The 17627-nt window shown below is 36.1% G+C and overlaps 1 protein-coding gene across 1 annotated transcript in view; it reads left to right on the top strand.

Moving 5' to 3' along the window:
- The window catches only part of HSBP1 (heat shock factor binding protein 1), a 75499-nt gene extending 59864 nt beyond the window's left edge, over positions 1-15635 (top strand). The window contains exon 4 of the mRNA XM_051976189.1: positions 12554-15635. The gene's annotated coding sequence lies outside the window, so the exon portion shown is untranslated. The remainder of the gene's footprint in view (positions 1-12553) is intronic.
- The last annotated feature ends 1992 nt before the right edge of the window (positions 15636-17627 follow it).

Genomic DNA, 17627 nt, shown 5'->3' with positions numbered 1-17627 from the left:
TACAGAGATTATTTAATCATTCAATTTAAGCATTTATTAAGCTTGGAATATATAGGTGTTTAGGGCTGCAGAGCCCTTTACAGGGTTTCCTTCCAGTGGGTGTCTACGTGCCATCCAACTCTTCCCAGTGGCTCCAAGAAGCTGTAGTATCCACAGTGGCCACCCCCCCAGTAAACCATTTCAGTAGACAGGCTATAGCAGAGAACCTCAAACCAATCAGTGAAATAGAGGTATGTGTACCCCAAGCATGGGAAGATTTCCCTAGTGGAAGAGTGGTGGATGTGGACAATTCATTCCAAACGGCCATGCAGGGAGCAGACGCAGATGCTATGGAATGCTTTGAGCTTGGTTAAACATTGAAGATTCCAAGGTCATCTGCTGAGCAATCACCAAGCCTCTGGTAAAGCCTTCTGAATTCCTTTTGTTCTGATCAGCAAACTGGACACTGTACATCGGCCCTCACACAGTGATGTCATTTTGAGTATGAAGGCAACAACTGCCAATCACTGTGACAGGCAGTGGGCTATGTGCTGAGACTACAAAAGACAAAAAAGAAAAGCCTTCAATTCTACTTCTGCCCTCAAGGAGCTTGCATTCTACTGAGGAAATAAGTACATGTACACAAACATGCACACACACACACACACACACACACACACAAAATACAAAATATAGAGAGAGCTTTTTATAGAGGATGATACACATGTGACCAATAGTATACCCAGGGATAATATCCTACCTTTTCCCTGCATACCTCACCTAAATGTCCCTTATGTGAGCTGAAATGGTAGTATAGGTACTCAAAAAAGGCATTTCAGTTATTCACCCATTTTCCAGGTATCCCAGAAGAGTTCTCTTAGTAATTTATGTTTACATTCACTACCTACTCCTGAGCTCAAAAGAAAATGAGCTAAGAGTTTACCAGAGGATAGTTCTTTGATTAGAGTGGAATTCAGGTGAAATATTATTGCAGATTGCACCTTTAGCCTCCATCTGGGAAAGTAATTTGATTCAACTGAATGAACATTTACTAAATACCAGTTATGCTCAAGGCACTGTGCTAAGAGCTGGCAGAGGTAAATGATACACACAACAGTCTTTAAACTGAAAGAAATCATAGTTTGGTTCTCTCAATCACTCTGGCTTTAAACCTCAAAAATGTTTGGTTCTTGTTTCTTACTCACCTCCCACTGGCAAAGTACTGGAAATTTCTACATTCTTTCCCTTCCTTGATCTATCCTTCACACAGATATCAAAACAATCTTCCAAAGGTGTATTGACTCTGTCACTCCCTAGTTTGAAAGAAAGAAAGAAAAAGAAGGTAAGAAAGAGAAAAATAAAGAAGGGAAGGAAGGAATGAAGGAATAAAGGAAGGAAGGAAGAGGAGGAGGGAAGAAGGAAAGAAGAGCTCTTCAGTAGGTTCCTAATAGTAATAGGATAAACACACAATTGCACTGAACTGTTTGTTATTCTTAAATACTTCAAAGAAATTCTTCAATGTCTTAAATTGAGTCTCTCAACTAACCTTTTCAACTAAGGGGTGTGGGCTAGTTAATGGTACAGAGTGGTAGGAGGAATGTATAGATGGCAAGGCTGATTTTTCCTCAAAAAAGTATTGAAATCACTCTTGAGATTTAATTGATTTAGGACACTAAAGCTCAGGATGTTGATGTAGCTTTCTTGCAACCCAAAGAGGCAGCAGTTGTTGTTCCTCAGGCTTGATCAGTTTATTTATTTTATATGACACAGTTATTTGCATTCTCTTTCTTCATTACAATGTGAACTCCTTAAAGGCAAGGAATTTTTGCCTTCTTTAGTATAATTTTGGCACATACTAATGTCTTGATAAATGCTTATTAACTGAGTATTTGAACTTTTTTTAAACACAGGTTTAAATTGGTTTGCATCATATACTTGCATTTAAAAAGGGAAAAATAGAGCAGTGCTTACTCCAAGTTAATAAATGAATTACATTTGTGATGGAATTTTAGGCTTCAGTGAAAAGTTAGTGGGAGAAGATATCCTAGGATGGGGGGTTTCCTAATGTACTAACTACATCAGTAGAGTCAAACTCATTGAAATGGGATACCAATCTGTACATCAAGTTTCCTGTAGTTGCTATATTAACGTAGTTTCAAAGTACAATGTAATTTTAAAGGTTGTCATCTACATTTTGTTGTGTTTTTATTTCTTTTGATAAATATTTCTCAATTATATTTTCATTTGGGAGTATTGTTGTAACTCTCTGCATATTTGACACCTCTGCCCTCCATCATTACAACTTTTGTTGAGGGAAGGCTGGTCTGTGACTAAGAATGGTATCAATATGGAATACAGCAGGTGTTTGGGAAAAGTCATAAATTCAACAAAATAGGAAGCACAAGTGAAGGTTCCTATACAGCTATAATAATGGCCTCATTTATCAAAGGGAAATTCAGATATCTGTATTATGTGAAATGTCTACATTTGAAAAGCACCCCAATTGTACAGTCACACAAATTCATCTTCATTGGTTGACAGTGATTAATTAATTAAAATTCAAATTAGTGAAGGGAAGCAGTCACTTTGCATTTGCTCTCCTTGACAGTGAATTTCCACCATTGTTCTGTAGCACCGCTAATGAAATGGAGAAATCATCTGCTTTTTAATTTGCTCATTACACAATAAGTTGAATGTAACTGCCAAAAATATTCATGCAAATATCTTCATTAGTAAAATCATGTAATTAACCTGAAATATGTGCTAAATGAAGCAGCCAAAGTTGCATATTTTCCCAGCTTTAAATTATGATTTCAGTGATCATTTTTTCTCTTGATTACAAAAAAACCCTTAGGATTATGAATGATCGAAGGACGAATTTAAGAAATAGAATGAACTTCAAAAGACCATTAGCCTTTCTTATGTTTGTACTCATGGTAGGAATTTTCTTCTATGCTTATCACTTAAATAGCATGAATTTTAGTCACATCTTATGGATGAAATCTTTTGTCTTCCTGAACCAGATTCCACTAGTACAATCCAATTAAAAAAGTTTTACCCTTTTACTATAATTTTCCTTTAACTTGTTATTTTATTAATGGGGACCCTGCCAATAACCTGAATTTCTTTGGCCTTTTAGTTTTAGTTATTGTTAACTCTGGAACCTTGGGGGGAGGAAGAGAGTACAACTTAAGAAAGTCCAGCCCCTCTAGCTAATTTTAAGCAGCTTTTTCTCTTTTAAGCTAAAAATCGCTACAATATAAAATCATATACATAATCATACTCTCAAGTTAATGACTGAATAGTTACAAGAATGGTTTATTTTCTTTAGGAACACTCAAGGAGGCAAGTCACCTTATTCTTTGTTTCATTATGATTTTCCTTGATCCTGATAGGGTGCACTAAGGCCCAGCTTCTTAAATTGAGTTTTATGGCTTTATATAGTGTCTTGTAACTGAATGTGGGGATTGTAAAATTATGATTCATTATAAGTGTTTTATTTATATATCTATTTTGTATGCCTACATATACAGAGTCATGTAGAAATTTCTTGAGCAAAAACAGTTAGCAAGTGGGAAAAAAATTAAGAACCCCTGCTCCAAGGTTAAACCCCATATCTAAGTCTATAAAAACCCAACTCATTTTACATGTCCTTTGTAGACTTGCTAGTTTGGAGGCTCATTTTACTAGAGCCTTTATGGTTCTAGTGATGGCAAGATATTTTTATTTATAAAACTTATTTTTTATCTCTGTTATTCCAGATATCATATCCAGATATCAGTCCAACAAACTGACATAAAGGAATTTCCTACAAGTTACTCTAAATTTTTCCAAGTCTACCATGAAGAAAGGAATGTGATAAAGTCAATAGACTTGGATTAGACTTCAGTTAATTTGCTAAAGGATGAGGTGAAGTCTTCAGCTGAAAGAATGGGTGAAGATGCTATGGGAGACTTGAGGAGAGATGAGAAAGTTTGGAATAGACATCATGGAGAGACAAATAGAATTTGATTTTCCCTATGGGATTAGAAACCACACAATTATAGTTAACTAAATCAATTCTGTTGAATGACTTCTTCCAGCTCTATTCAGCAGTATAAGAATAGGAAAGGAGGCAGATGATGGGAATAATTCAACAATGGGATTGGGGTTTGTCTGGAAATAATAGGGACATAGTAAATGTTTATTTTACTTTGTTGAATACATAAGTATTAATGGGACAAGAGAAGAAGAGATTTAAAAATATAGTGTAAACTTGAATTGATTCACTAAAACATTAAGCCTGGAAAAAAGAGAGATAGTGCATCCAGGACAGGGATGATAGTTGGAATAGTACTGAGGTGTGGAAAGATCACAGTCCACAGTGAGTGAAGATGAAAAATGTTTTTGAAGAGTAAGGAATAATAAGAGATGCAATGATAAGAAATTATGATTGTTTTAATAAACTTTGGAATATTTGTAGGTAAGGGCAAGATCAAGAATGTGATCATCTCTGTAGACACTTCAGGTAGCTAAAAACTTGAACAGATTGAGAAACTGAGAAATTAGGGTATTTGGGAGAGAGTGACCCTGTATGTTGTAACCCCTACTAAAAAGTCACTAATTGAGGTGGAAATTAAGACTATAAATCAGGTATTGAAGTCATAGAGAAGGAAGGGAAAATGTCCTTATAGGGTGGGATCACTAGTTAATGGATTCCAGAATCTAGATTCGATATTAGGTATTGATAGAGTGAATCTCAAAAGAAAATTTCTGAGTGGTTGGGATGCAGGTAGAATCTGGACGTGGCATTGGGGAATAAGGAGTATTCCAACTCTCCTCAGTGGAACTTATAAGTTGGAATGGGAAAATGCAATTAGCATAACAGAAGACCTGGGATACAGTGTTATATGGAAGAGCTAGGTCTCAGTGAAAGACAAGAAGATGGAAGAAACAGAGGAAAATGAAGGATAAAAAAAAAAAAGAAATTCCCATCACTAGCCTCAATTGTATAAAGATTATGTTTTTGAGGTCAATAAATGGAATTTTCTTTCTTTCAAATGCATAATTCTTTTAAAATATTTATTCCTTTTAAATATATTTTAATTAATTAAATGTTTCTCAGTTACAAATATAGATGTTTAAGTCAGAATTTGAACACACATCTTCCCGATTCTAAGTTTAACACCATATTCATTATATTAACTAGCAACTGTGGGTGTTTGGGTGAATATGATGCATGGTATGGAATCAGCTGAATATAGTTTGTAAAATAAGTGAAATTGTGTTTAATCTGATCTATCTGTTCAGCAGGATAAGAATGGGAGGAAAGAAGTTAGATGATGGGAAAAATTCAGCATTGGAATTTGGCAAATCTTAGTATAGTGTCTGGCAAATAATAGGCATGTAATAAGTATTCATTTTATTTTGTTGAATACATATATAGGGATTCCACTAACCCATCAAGCTTAGGTGAATATTATAGTTACAAATGGGGAACTGAGTTATTTGGCTGTGGGTTATTTCCTCACTTGGGCCATATTACTAGCAAAGGTAGAGGATGGGGCCTGAACCTATAGGAAGATACTGAGTAGCTCTAGTAGTGGACCCTGGAAATATTTAGAAGTAGAAATCCAGGCTAATTACTTTACTCATGCTTTGAACACATGATAATTTAAAAATATTTGTTGTCTTAACAAAGTAGACTAGGCTGGCCCCTTGAAACTGTGATGTTTGCATAGTAAAGACAGAGATTGCCTCCCTCAAAAAAGCCAAATTTAGTCAAATATAAAAGTAAACTCAGAATTGTAAAAGATCAAATAGTGCAGATGAAATTGAATTTTCTTGGCAGACATTCACATTTTCATCTGAGACCCAGAGAGCAGCAAGTAGTGAGAACATGTCAGATGAAATAGAATATATCTACAAAATTTCAATTAACCTCACTTACAAGAAGGAGCAAGCCCCAACACTGTTACCATTATGACCATATGTTCACTCTAGAGACTGTATGTTTGATCAAAAAATAAATTAAAAATTAAAGATTCTCAGCAGTAGAAGGGGCCTCAGGGGTTAGGGAACAAAAGTCCCACCTATTTTATAATCAACAAATGCTCATCCAGACTTTCCTTGAAGAAATTGAGTAAGAAGAAGCTTGAGGGTATATTAGGGTCTAGTCCAGGTCAGAATGTCCTAGGACATAGGACTACCTGTTTTCCTTTTGGATAGATCTAATTGTTTGAAGTTTTTTCTTACCTTAAAATTACCCCTTTGCAACATGCATCCATTTACTCTTCTGGATTTATATGGGACAAATCAACTGTATTAATCTAGCCTAAGTGTAGCCTTTAAACTCTTGTAAGTAGTTTATATATCATCCCCTTCTCTTTCTCCTCCAAATCCTTCCTCCCTAACAAGTTTATAAATTAATGTGATTTATTTTTTAAAGCTTTCAATTCTCTCTTTTCCCAGTATATTCCTCTTTTTAATTTCACCCTCCCTTTTAGATCATATCAACAAAATCAACTCATAACCATGCTTCTGTCTATGTTGATTCCTAACTGTCCTAATAATTCTTAGTAGTTACATATATCATCCTCCTATACAGGAATGTAAACATTTTAACCTTGTGATTTCTCTTTCATGTTTGCCTTTTAATTCTTCTCTTGAAGTTTTCTATTCCACTCCAGTCTGAACATCAGGAACACTTGAATGTACTTTATTTCATTAAATAACCATTTCTTTCCAGGAGGTTATACTGTTTTGCTAGATAGGATATTCTGGTTGTAATCCTAGCTTCTTTGCCTCCTCGTATAGATTATTCCAAGCTTTGTACTCCGAAACTGCTAGATCTTTTGTGATCCCGACTGTGTCTCCATATCTGAATGGTTTCTTTCTGGTCACATGCAATATATTCTCCTTGACTCTGGAATTTGGCTATGACAATTTTGGAAATTTTCATTTTAAGATCCTTTTCAGGAGTTGAACAGTGGACTCTTTCAATATCTATTTTTCCCCTCTTGTATCTAACATATTGGAGCCATTTTCCTTGGTAAGTTTTTTGAAATATGATGTCTAGGCTTTTTTTTTTTTTTTTTTTTTTTTGATCATGGCTTTCTGGTAGTCCAATGATTCTTTAATTACCCATCACTCTCTATTTACCAAGTCAGTTTTTTACTAGATAAATGTTTCACACTTTCTCCTACTTTTTAAAAATTTCTTTTAAATTTTATTTTATAAATCTCATGGAGTCATTACCTTTCACTTGCCTAATTCTGATTTTAAGGGGCGGTTTTCATCTGTGAATTTTTGTACCTTTTTCCCCATTTGGTCAATTCTGGTAAATTTTTGTGTCTCTTTTACCATTTGGTCAACCCTGTTTTTAAGGTGTTATTTTCTTAAAATGGAGAATAGCTTGAATATGTTGGCAGCATATTTTCCAGGAATACATATAGATGATTAGATAAATACACATATTAGCATAAGCGGCTCAGTCTCTGAGGCTCATGAGGGAAGTGTGGGAGAGAAGCACTAGGCTGCCTACCAAACTGAAGATTTTCAGAGTTGTTGTGTTGGTCTCATTGTTGTATGCCTATGAAACCTGGACAATCTACCAGTGCCATGCCAAGAAACTGAATTCCTTCAATTTGAATTGTCTTAGGAAGACTCTAAATATTACCTGGCAAGTTAAGGTATTGGACACTAAAGTCCTTTCTCAAGCTCAAGGATTCAAATTCTACTGCAGAGAGTGAAATGGACAAAAGACTGGCCCCCTCATCCCTGGGTCAAGGGGCCTCAGGCTTATAGGAATATGTTGCTTAAACTAAGTGAAGGGAAGTGTTTTTTTTACAAAGTGCTTGCTCAACTATGTTCAGACAGAATGCTTGCCTAACAATGTCAGACATCCTGTAAGCTCCCCAGCATCCCCCTTCTCGAGCGAGAAGTCGAGTCACTGTTGTAACCGCAAGGCAGAACAAGAATTGCTTATAAGCCTGTCTCTACTTGGGTTCAGGATGGAACTTGATGCAGAGATCTGTCCTGCCCAGTGAATAAACTGCTCTCTAAATTGCAAACACCTTGGCTATCCTGAATTTTATTGCATGGGCTATTTCATTTGGAGGTTCCACCGAGATAAGCTTTTAGCTCAGTCTGATGGCCAGTCCCTTTCCCTGGAGGGCAAAAGAGGTTATGGATCCTAGGGGGTGGCCACCGAGAGATGTTCCTCAGCCCCAGTTTCCAGAAATCTCTTTCTGTAGACCAGGCAAGTGAGACCCAAATTTTTAAATTCGGTTCAAAATTAGCACAGAGCATCCTAAAAGCTAGTTCTGGTTAATAAGATTTTGAAGGGCCCTTGCAGCTGCCTAACTATCCTGCAGCCACCTGTCTGGTCTGGTGAGTACTCCTGTATCTGTAGCAAGTAGGGTAAGCTGGATGCAGTGCAAAACCCCCCTTGCTGACCTCCACAGGATGCCATGTGATGGTCCTGGGGGGGGGTGTCTAAATCTGGACACATCTGGTCTGATCTGATTCTGAGCACCTTTTTGGAGCACTCTTCTAGTTGTGTGTGTTCTGTGTGATTTGTCTGTCTGTTTTATTAATTTAAAGCTCTGTTAAGTTTTAAGAACAATGATTAAGAAATTTGGGAATTGGTTATTTGAAAATTTGCTTGTGATTTTAAATTTTTAACCTGTTGTACTAATTTGTAAGTAAATGGAACTTGGCCATTTTAAACTGACAGGAAAGTTTTTCCCTTAAAGCAGTTTTCAAAGCTTGATCTTAGAGCAAAGGGCAATAAAACCTTATCTGATTGAAACTCAGGAAGAAAAAAAAATGATTAGAAACTTTGTGATGATTCTGAAAATTATGAGAAATAATTTTGCCATTGCCTTTGCATACTAGATTTGTTTATTCTGAGTATAAGATCTTGGAATTTGTTTGAATATTGATACCTTTATTACTAAAGAGGAAGGGAAAGAGCAATACAATTCAAGCTCTGCCGGAACAGATAAGAGAGATGCTAATTGTGGTCAGACAAACAGGCAGAATAAAAAGAAGTTTGGTTTGATTCATTTTATTTGTTAACATTATAAGTTATGTTTTATGGAGTTATCTAGCTATTCACTATATTGTGAATCTTAAAAGTTTTAAAGAGAACTGGAAAAAAGAATGCAGGTGATTTATGAAGATTGGTTTGTAGGAACAAGTAAAGGTTTGCATGATTTTAGGAAGTAAGAGAAAAGTTTTTGGCAGCAGGAAGAAGAGATGTAGGGGGAGAGAAACGGGAAGAGGATCCTTTGTCTTCAAAGATAAAGATTCGACTCACCTACCCCCCACTGCTTTCTGCTACTTTAGTAGTAGAGTATCTAGCTAGGAAGTTGTTGGAGATTTTTTAAGTATGTAGCATGAAAGAAGGAGAAAATTGGGAATCTGGTAGACTTGGGAAGAAATTGATGGGCGACATCTTGAGAAGGATTCCTGTGTAAGAAATTGAGTGGGGAACCTGAGGAAATTTTTGTCCAGGAATGCAGGAGTGGGGGAAGGGTAGTTGCATGGAATTCTCTCCTCCCCTCACACCCTTAAGTGTGTTCCAGCCATTTTTTTTTTAATGAAGCTACTGACAGTACAGCAAACTGATTTAAAGGGACAGACTTACTTTTAGGTTAATTGACTGAATATTTGTTTCTTGATACATAATGGTTTTCTTGTTTGAGGAATATGGTCATAAATGTGATACATACTTGGTAGGATTATTTCTAAAAGTTTAAAGAATCTTTCAGATTCTCTTATGTGGTATTTGGACATTCTGTATAAGTTTTAAATTGATTGTGTTGGGTCATCCTGAGGTTATTTAAAGAGCCTCTGAAAATAATAGTTTTGCTTTGTCCTTTTGAAAATGTTTCTGTTATGGACAATATGCAATTTGGGATATTTTTCTATGTTTGGGGTATTTTAAAAGCAAATTGATTTGTATGTATAATGTTCACTTATGGAACATCTACTTAGATATGAAAATTGTTCTTTTTCTTATTGTTATCATTATAAGATTATGGTAAATATCTGTTTAGAGTTTATCAGATATTTGATTAATGGAATCTGTTATTGGAGGTAAAATTCCTTGGGCTTATAGTTAATTAGTTAATGCTATTTGGAAGTTATAAGGCTCTATCCTCTGACAGTTAGTGAGACAATTTATTGGAATAAAACTGGCTTAAAGCTATTTTATCCTGTATGTGCTGAAGATTGAATTTTGACTGCTTATGTTAAGCTATAGTTAAGTTCTTGCAATTTTTCCTTCTGTAACTGATCTCTATGGTCAGAGCAATGGTCAATGGAAATTGTTAAAGTAATTCAATTATGTCATACCTTGCTGTTTTCAGTCTGATTATATGTAATCACTGCATCCTAAATACTTGGGCAAATAAGTATTTAGCCTGGTTATCTGTCTGTTACTGGATATTTGTGTTTTTTTTAAGGTTTCTAAATGATAAGAGGACAATTAATAGTAGTCTGTGAGACCTAACTGCTGTTAAGACTTGAGGCTACAGCTGGTGCCTGTCCTGTAAAGCAGTCATCTCTTCACATAGGAAGCTGCTGGCTCTTCACATTTTGTAGCAGTCTTGTGGACCAGTCTTTTTATCTCAGACTGTTCTAAGCTTTATTTGTTATATTTATGTCAAATCAAGAGAAGATCTAATTCAGTTCCAATTGATCAATGATGGACAGAAACAGCTACACCCAAAGAAAGAACACCGGGAAATGAGCATAAATTGTTGGCATTTTTGTTTTTCTTTCCAGGTTATTTTTACCTTCTGAATCCTCCTGTGCAACAAGAGAATTGTTCAGTTCTGCATATATATATTGTATCTAGGATATATTATAACATATTTAACATGTATAAGACTGCTTGCCATTTAGGGGAGGGGGTAGAGGAAGGGAAGGGAAAAGTTGGAACAGAAGTGAATGCAAGGGATAATGTTGTAAAAAAAATTACCCAGGCATATGTTCTGTCAATAAAAATTTACAAAAAAAAATTTAAAAAATTAATTTAATGAAAAAACCAAACAAAAACAAAAACAAAAAAAAATTGTGTCAAATCACAGATATTGACTTGCTTCTGGAACCTTGATCAGCTTTGATTGTCACCATGGAGAAGGTTGCCCCTCTGAATGGGCCTTGAGCTCTTGAGCCCTGCTACTCTGTAAGCAGAGACTGAGTTAAGAGTACAAATGACTGTAGACCACCTAACTCATAGTGAACTGTCCATCTCAAACTGGATTCTCTGGCTGAGATGGTGCCCCAACTGCAGAGGACCTAACATGTTTGCAACAGGGAGCCTTTGTACTGCTGTTAATTCTGGGGTTATCAGGGAGAGACTCGTCCTTGCATTTTTTATTTTCTAGTTTTATTTTGGTTTATTTGCTTCACATAGGATTCAGAGGAGAGAGAGTGTGGAATGCTGTGCCACAGTCCTCTTTAATTGTCCTGAAACAGTTTCCCTAAATTGTTCTGCCTCAGTTTCCTTAATTGTTCTGCCTCAATTCCTTTAGTTGTAAATCCCTCCCCTCCCCAGTTCCTTGAAGACTAAGGACCACTAGCTCTAAGGTTATAAATTGTTAATGTGAGACTCCAGATAAGGGGGAGTTCAGACTTCCTGGTTCCTATCAGAATGTCCAGTGTCTCCCACCATGCTGTTCCCACTCTCAATGTTTTGACCTTGCTCCTGCTCACATTCACCACTAGATACTGTGAGAAGAAAGTCCTGTCCAGTCAATCAAACTCTCCAATTAATAGAATGTTGGGAGCTCTCTGATCTCTATCTTGCCTCAGTTTCTCCAGCCTTACATTTGCCTTCTTAGCTCTCAGGTTGATGCAGACTCTAGAAAGTCTCATCACCCATTTCGAGCTCCCTGATAGAAAATCAGTGGACTCCCTAGCGGAGGTTGTCAAGTCAGTCGGGAGTCAATTAGGGAATCACTTGCCTCCTTGTGTAAGTGGTTGAATGACCAGGAGGCCAGTTGTAAGGCTTCAGTGTCCTGGTATCAGTCACTCTAATTGCAGGTCCAGTCTTCTTGTTCCTTCTCCTCCTTCTCATAGCTTCCTGTGTAATTAAGTACCTCATCTCTTACAGACCTTGAAACTTTTCACCCTCAAGATGATTTATTCCCCATTGGCCTCAGATGAGTCACAACTATGAACATAAAAAGGGGGGAGTGAGGAAAATGTTGCTTAAACTAAATTAAGGGAAGTATTTTTTTACAAAGTGCTTGCTCAACTATGTTCAGACAGAATGTTTGCCTAACAATGTCAGACATCCTGTAAGCTCCCCAGCATCCTCCTTCGTGAATGAGAAGTCGAGTCATCGTTGTAACCACAGGGCAGAACAAGAATTGCTTATAAGCCTATCTCTGCTTGGGTTCGGGATGGAACTCGCTCCAGAGATCCATCCCGGCCAGTGAATAAACTGCTCTCTAAATTGCAAACACCTTGGCTGTCCTGAATTTTATTGCCTGGGCTATTTCAGAGAGAATAATTGATGCAGTGAGAGAGGGCTAGCCATGTCATTCAAATGCTAACTATATATTTGTCTATTTTATAGAAAATTCACACCAAGCAAGTGTTTACACAGAGATCAGAAGAAGCAATATAAAAACACACAAAGTCTCCCTGAAGAACTTTAGAATCGATTGTGAGACATGAGAAAACATTGGTACAGGATGGCGCAGCATGACAAACCTACATCAAAGAAGATGCTATGTTTATGTTGTCATCTTCTAATTTTATATCTTGATCTTCCCTGTCACAATAATAGCTTTTTAATGGTCAGGTTATTTTGTCATTATTGTTGTTGCTTGCTCATTTTTTCCAGACTTTCTCAACTTTTAACTTTATGTTAAATAATGGCTCTGTTTCCTGAGTTGGGTCAGAGCCACAGAAGCAAGATTTAGGCTTTTGTCCATTTTCAAAGCTAATTCTGAGGTCTGTAAATTTTCAGTACTTCCAAGGTGGTGTGATCTGAGGAGAGGTATGGTAACTGTCCTCCTGGTCTGAGCCCTGGCCTTTACCCAGAAAGAGCCCCTGTTCTCCAGAAACTACAAGCATTAGTATTCCTCAGCTCTGAAAATGTGACTGAACCCTTCTTCCCTTGTAGTTGCAAGTGGTATTGCCTCACTCTGCTTCAGAATTATTATCTGCAATGCATATGGACAATTCCACAAGGTCTTGGGATCAGTACCAGCTTAAGATGCCCTATAATCTCTTTCTGACCAATTGTCTGATGTGGTGTTTTTCTTCTTTAAAATATATTAATGGTTCTCTCTGGGAGCAGGTTTCTTGGGGAGATTTTCTGGAGGCAGCCTTCGTTTCAGTTAATAAGTAATACTCACCCAAAATGCAGCCAGCTGATAAAATGCAAATGTTTATTTTCTCCTTCCAAAATAGCCCGGTTACTTTTTCTTAGTGGCCTCTCTTTCTGCCTGGTTCCAAGAGCTCTTTCAGCTTGTCCTTTGCCTCTGCTTTCTTTAGCCTCCAGTCAGCACAAAGGTGAAATGAATCTGACTTGCCTTCGAGAGTGGGCTTGTGGGCTTCCTCCCTGAGTGCTCCTCTCTCAATCTAATTCAGCTGAATTCCCTTGACTGGGCTTATATATGATCTCTTCTGAGAGAATGAGATTATGGGTTTTCTCCCATAGTGCTCTCTGGGCCTAAGAGCTTCAAGGGAGATGTGAATTCACAAAGTTACAAAGTTTTTTGTGAATCTCCCATACTTGTGAACTCCAATGAGTACTTAAATACTTCTTGCTTATATGAGCTCTCTAAAGGTGTGAAAACAAGCATTGTATCAATTAGTTCTACTTAGTACCTTGTTTCAGGTTCTGGCCCAAAACATCTCCTTGTAAGATCAGATCAATGATACTGAACCATGCTAAATTAGATAATTATTGTCTCTATCAACTCTAATGACTTAACAATTTGTAAAGATTCCAACTTTCTGGGAGTTCCTGAAGTTTCTGGAGCTACTTACCAAAGTGAACACAGAAACATTGACCCTCTGGGTTCCCCAAGGCCTGACATACTAGATGAGATTGAAGAGTTGTTAAGGTGGTTCAGTGTATTTTGTGGTTGGTAATTTTTAATTCAGAAGGCCTGACACTAGGGGCACTTAGCCTTTCTCCTCCTGGTTTTCTTCAGCCTTGGAGGAGCTTACGGGATCCAGCTAGAGCTTTGTCTTTTCAGGAAGCCTTCTTGGACACTGCTGTCCACACCTCACTTTCTCCCTATCTGCTTCACTTAGAGACTGGCTATCTTTCAAATTAATCAACAAGTATTTGTGCTTTGTTTTGCAAATGGCTGATGTTTTGCTTAGCACTTGGGATACAAAGACAAAATTAAAAGTCCCTGCTCTCAAGGAACTTATTTTCTAATGGAGGATATGATATATTCTATATATGAGATACTCCAGGTAAGTTTAGAGTAGAAGGCGTTAGCAACCGGGGTAAAGGTAAGTGGAAACAGGGGAGAGTAAAGAGAAGAAAGGTCTACCTCAGAAGAATTTTACATGCCAGAGAATATAATATTTCAACCTAGATATTATGATAGAGAACTACTGGAGATTTTAGGCAGTAGATTGCCTTTAGTGTTACTTTTCCCCCTCATTTTATTCACCTTATATATGTGACAGGCCCTGCAACTTTTATTTCTACAATCCAATAGCTTTAATATTTGTCAACTTTTGTTTAATTGAATGGAGCAGAAAATAAATGATTCTCTCCTTAAGCCTTGTGTGCCTGTTTTTGAAGGCCAGTCCCTCTTTCTTTACCCATCCATAACTCCTGGAATTTAAAAATCTGAGAAAAGTAAGAAATCAAGACTGTATGATATTTAAAATAGCTTTCAGAAAAGAATGCTAATTTTGAAGCTCTGGGTTCAAATTCTATCTCTTCCTCTGGGCTTCAGTTTTCTCATCAATAAAATGAGTTAGGAAGGTAGATTGAAATGGAGGATTTTCAAGGTCTCTCTTACCTCTACATTGTATTGTTTATAATGGTACTTCCTCTTTTTCCCTTACAACTTGTAGATTTAAGTTGCTAATGTGAGGAATGGAGAGATAAGGTGAAGAACTTACAGGAACATTTAAATTTTTTTTTCTGTATTTTTTTTATTATTTCTATATCTCTGTGACTTACATAAGTACAGTGTGTGTGCAAGCCAATATTTACTTAAAACTTTAGATATATTTGATTAACTAGAAATGATGACATTTATCCTTGTTCAATGTTATCAATATTTAGACTATTAATTTAAATGATGTCAGCTCAGTAATCTGAAGTTTGAAGGTCTGATTTCTCTCAGAATCAGGGAAACAAAGCATTCCATTCTAATCTGCCTTTGGCACTAATGTTTAACATTCAATTAGGGGAGAGGGCACCTATTTCTCAATGCTCCCCAACTTATAATGTAACCTTCCATTCCAATCTTTCCGAATAGCAACAACCAATTAGATGCCTCCCCCTCCCCTTCTCAATGCTCCCTTACTTGTGATGTAATCTCTTGTATAAAAGCTATATATCTTAACTACTTCTTTAGCCCTCCTACCATGAGCTTTCTCTTTCTTATCTTGTGATGGGACAGCTCATCCTCCAGAGGTTTTCAATAAACAACTTTTCTGCTTTTTTTACTAAATGATCTCTGAGTAGTCATTTTGGGTAAGGGTCTCCTACATCCCTCACACTAAGACTGGTAATTATGATACTGTATTCTTAGACATGCATATCACTGGCTTGCTTCAGTTTCAGCAGTTTGGTTGATTTTCAATCTCTATCATTGAAGGCAGGTGGCTTTTATGGCCTCTTCCACCATGAAATCCATGATTTACCACAACCTTTAAAAACAGCCGATATTTTTATTTGGATTAACCATATCACATCCATTAATTTAAAAAAAATAAATTTTATTATCTTTTGTAATATCACCTAAATTTCTTCTTATATTCCTCCCTCTCTCCTCTCTCAGGAAACCATCATATAAAACAAAACAAAAAAAAAGAGAGAGAGAGAGAAAGAAGAGGGGAAAATAAGTAAATTTGATCAGAACACCAAAAAAATATGTATATGCAATGTTTCACTCTCTTTGATCTGTTAGCTCTGTAAAGGAGTAGAAGGTGGTTCTTCCCAAAACTCTTCTTTAGGGCCATGTATATTCTTTTAAATTTTCCAACATTAGTTTAAAAAAGTATTTTTGTGTGTTTTATTTATATTGTTGTTGCCATTATGGATAATTTCCTTTACTCTGCATCAGTTCATGTAAGTATTTCCATGTTTCTCTATAGTCATCATATTGTTTCTTCAGCTGTATTCATTGCACAGTAATATTTCATTATGTTTATGTATCAAAATTTGTTTAGCTATTTCTCAGTAGATGTGCATTACTGCTATTGTAAAAAAGGCTGTTACATTTTGGTGCATATGGGAATTTCTTTTTAGTAATCATTTTGTTGAAGTATAAGCCTACCAATGGGATCTCTGAGTCAAAGAGATGGACAATTTAGTTATTTTATGTAATTTCAAATTGATTTCCAAAATGGTTATGTTAATTCACAGATCCATCAAGAATGCATTAGTTTGCTTATTCATAACCTTCCAACATCGACTGGAAATATCTTTTTTTCATTTTTGCCAATTTTCTGAGTGTAAATTAAAATCTCCTTTAGATTTCAAGTTCTTCAGGGCAAAGAACAGAACCTGTCTATGCTCTTTAGCTTCTAGCACAATAGCCAATTATTCATCCTATGGGCACTTGATATTTTCTAAATTATAGGAATCAATAGAAAAAGAAATAATTTATCTAATAATTCCTGTTTTACAAATAAAGAAACTGAGTTTGAAGGGAGTAGGTAGTTACTCAACCAAGGTCTAACAGCTAGTAAGTAGCATATTTAAATGCTATTGCACATGTACTTAATTACCTAAGAGCCAAATAATTTCCTAATGTCCTAAGTATCTAAATACCTAATTACCTAAGTACCTATATAACCAAGTAACTAAATGATTAGGTACCTAATTTCCTAAGTGCCTAAGTGGTTGGATTTAGGTAATTGGGTACTTAGGCATTTAGGCAATTTGGTACTTGGACATTTAGGTACTTAGGCAATTTAGTATTAGGCACTTACAAAATAAGATAAGTAGTTATTTACAGATTTAGGTATTTGGATATTTAGGTACATAGGAACTTAGGTGCTTAGTTATATAGGTAATTTTGTACTTAGGAAAGTACTATAAGGGTAATTATGTGGTTAACATATGTACTTGGGTAAATTGTAACATAAGTACTTAGGTATACATATCTATGTATGTACAGAAACACACATATTAGTGGTCTATCTATATGAATATAATTTAAATAGTCACCTATTCTTTACTAACTTTTCCCCCTGTATATTATTGAACTCTTAAATAATTATGAATGCCACTCAGGAGGCTCTTCAAATGTCCTGGATTGTATCATGTAATCAAGACAGTATCATCTGCAATTAAAGCATCTGGAAGAGCTCACAATCAGCAAGAAATTTTTCTTTCCATTTGTACTTTCTACTAGTTATCTTACATGACAGGGAAAATATCTTTGGCAAGTACATTTTCTTTTTATTCTTTGCTTTACATTAATAACCAGATGGTC

This window comes from Antechinus flavipes, chromosome 2 (genome assembly GCF_016432865.1).
Source record: "Antechinus flavipes isolate AdamAnt ecotype Samford, QLD, Australia chromosome 2, AdamAnt_v2, whole genome shotgun sequence".
NCBI lineage: Eukaryota > Metazoa > Chordata > Mammalia > Dasyuromorphia > Dasyuridae > Antechinus > Antechinus flavipes.
Note: the sequence above shows the minus strand (reverse complement) of the source record. Positions and strands in the feature narration are given on the sequence as shown.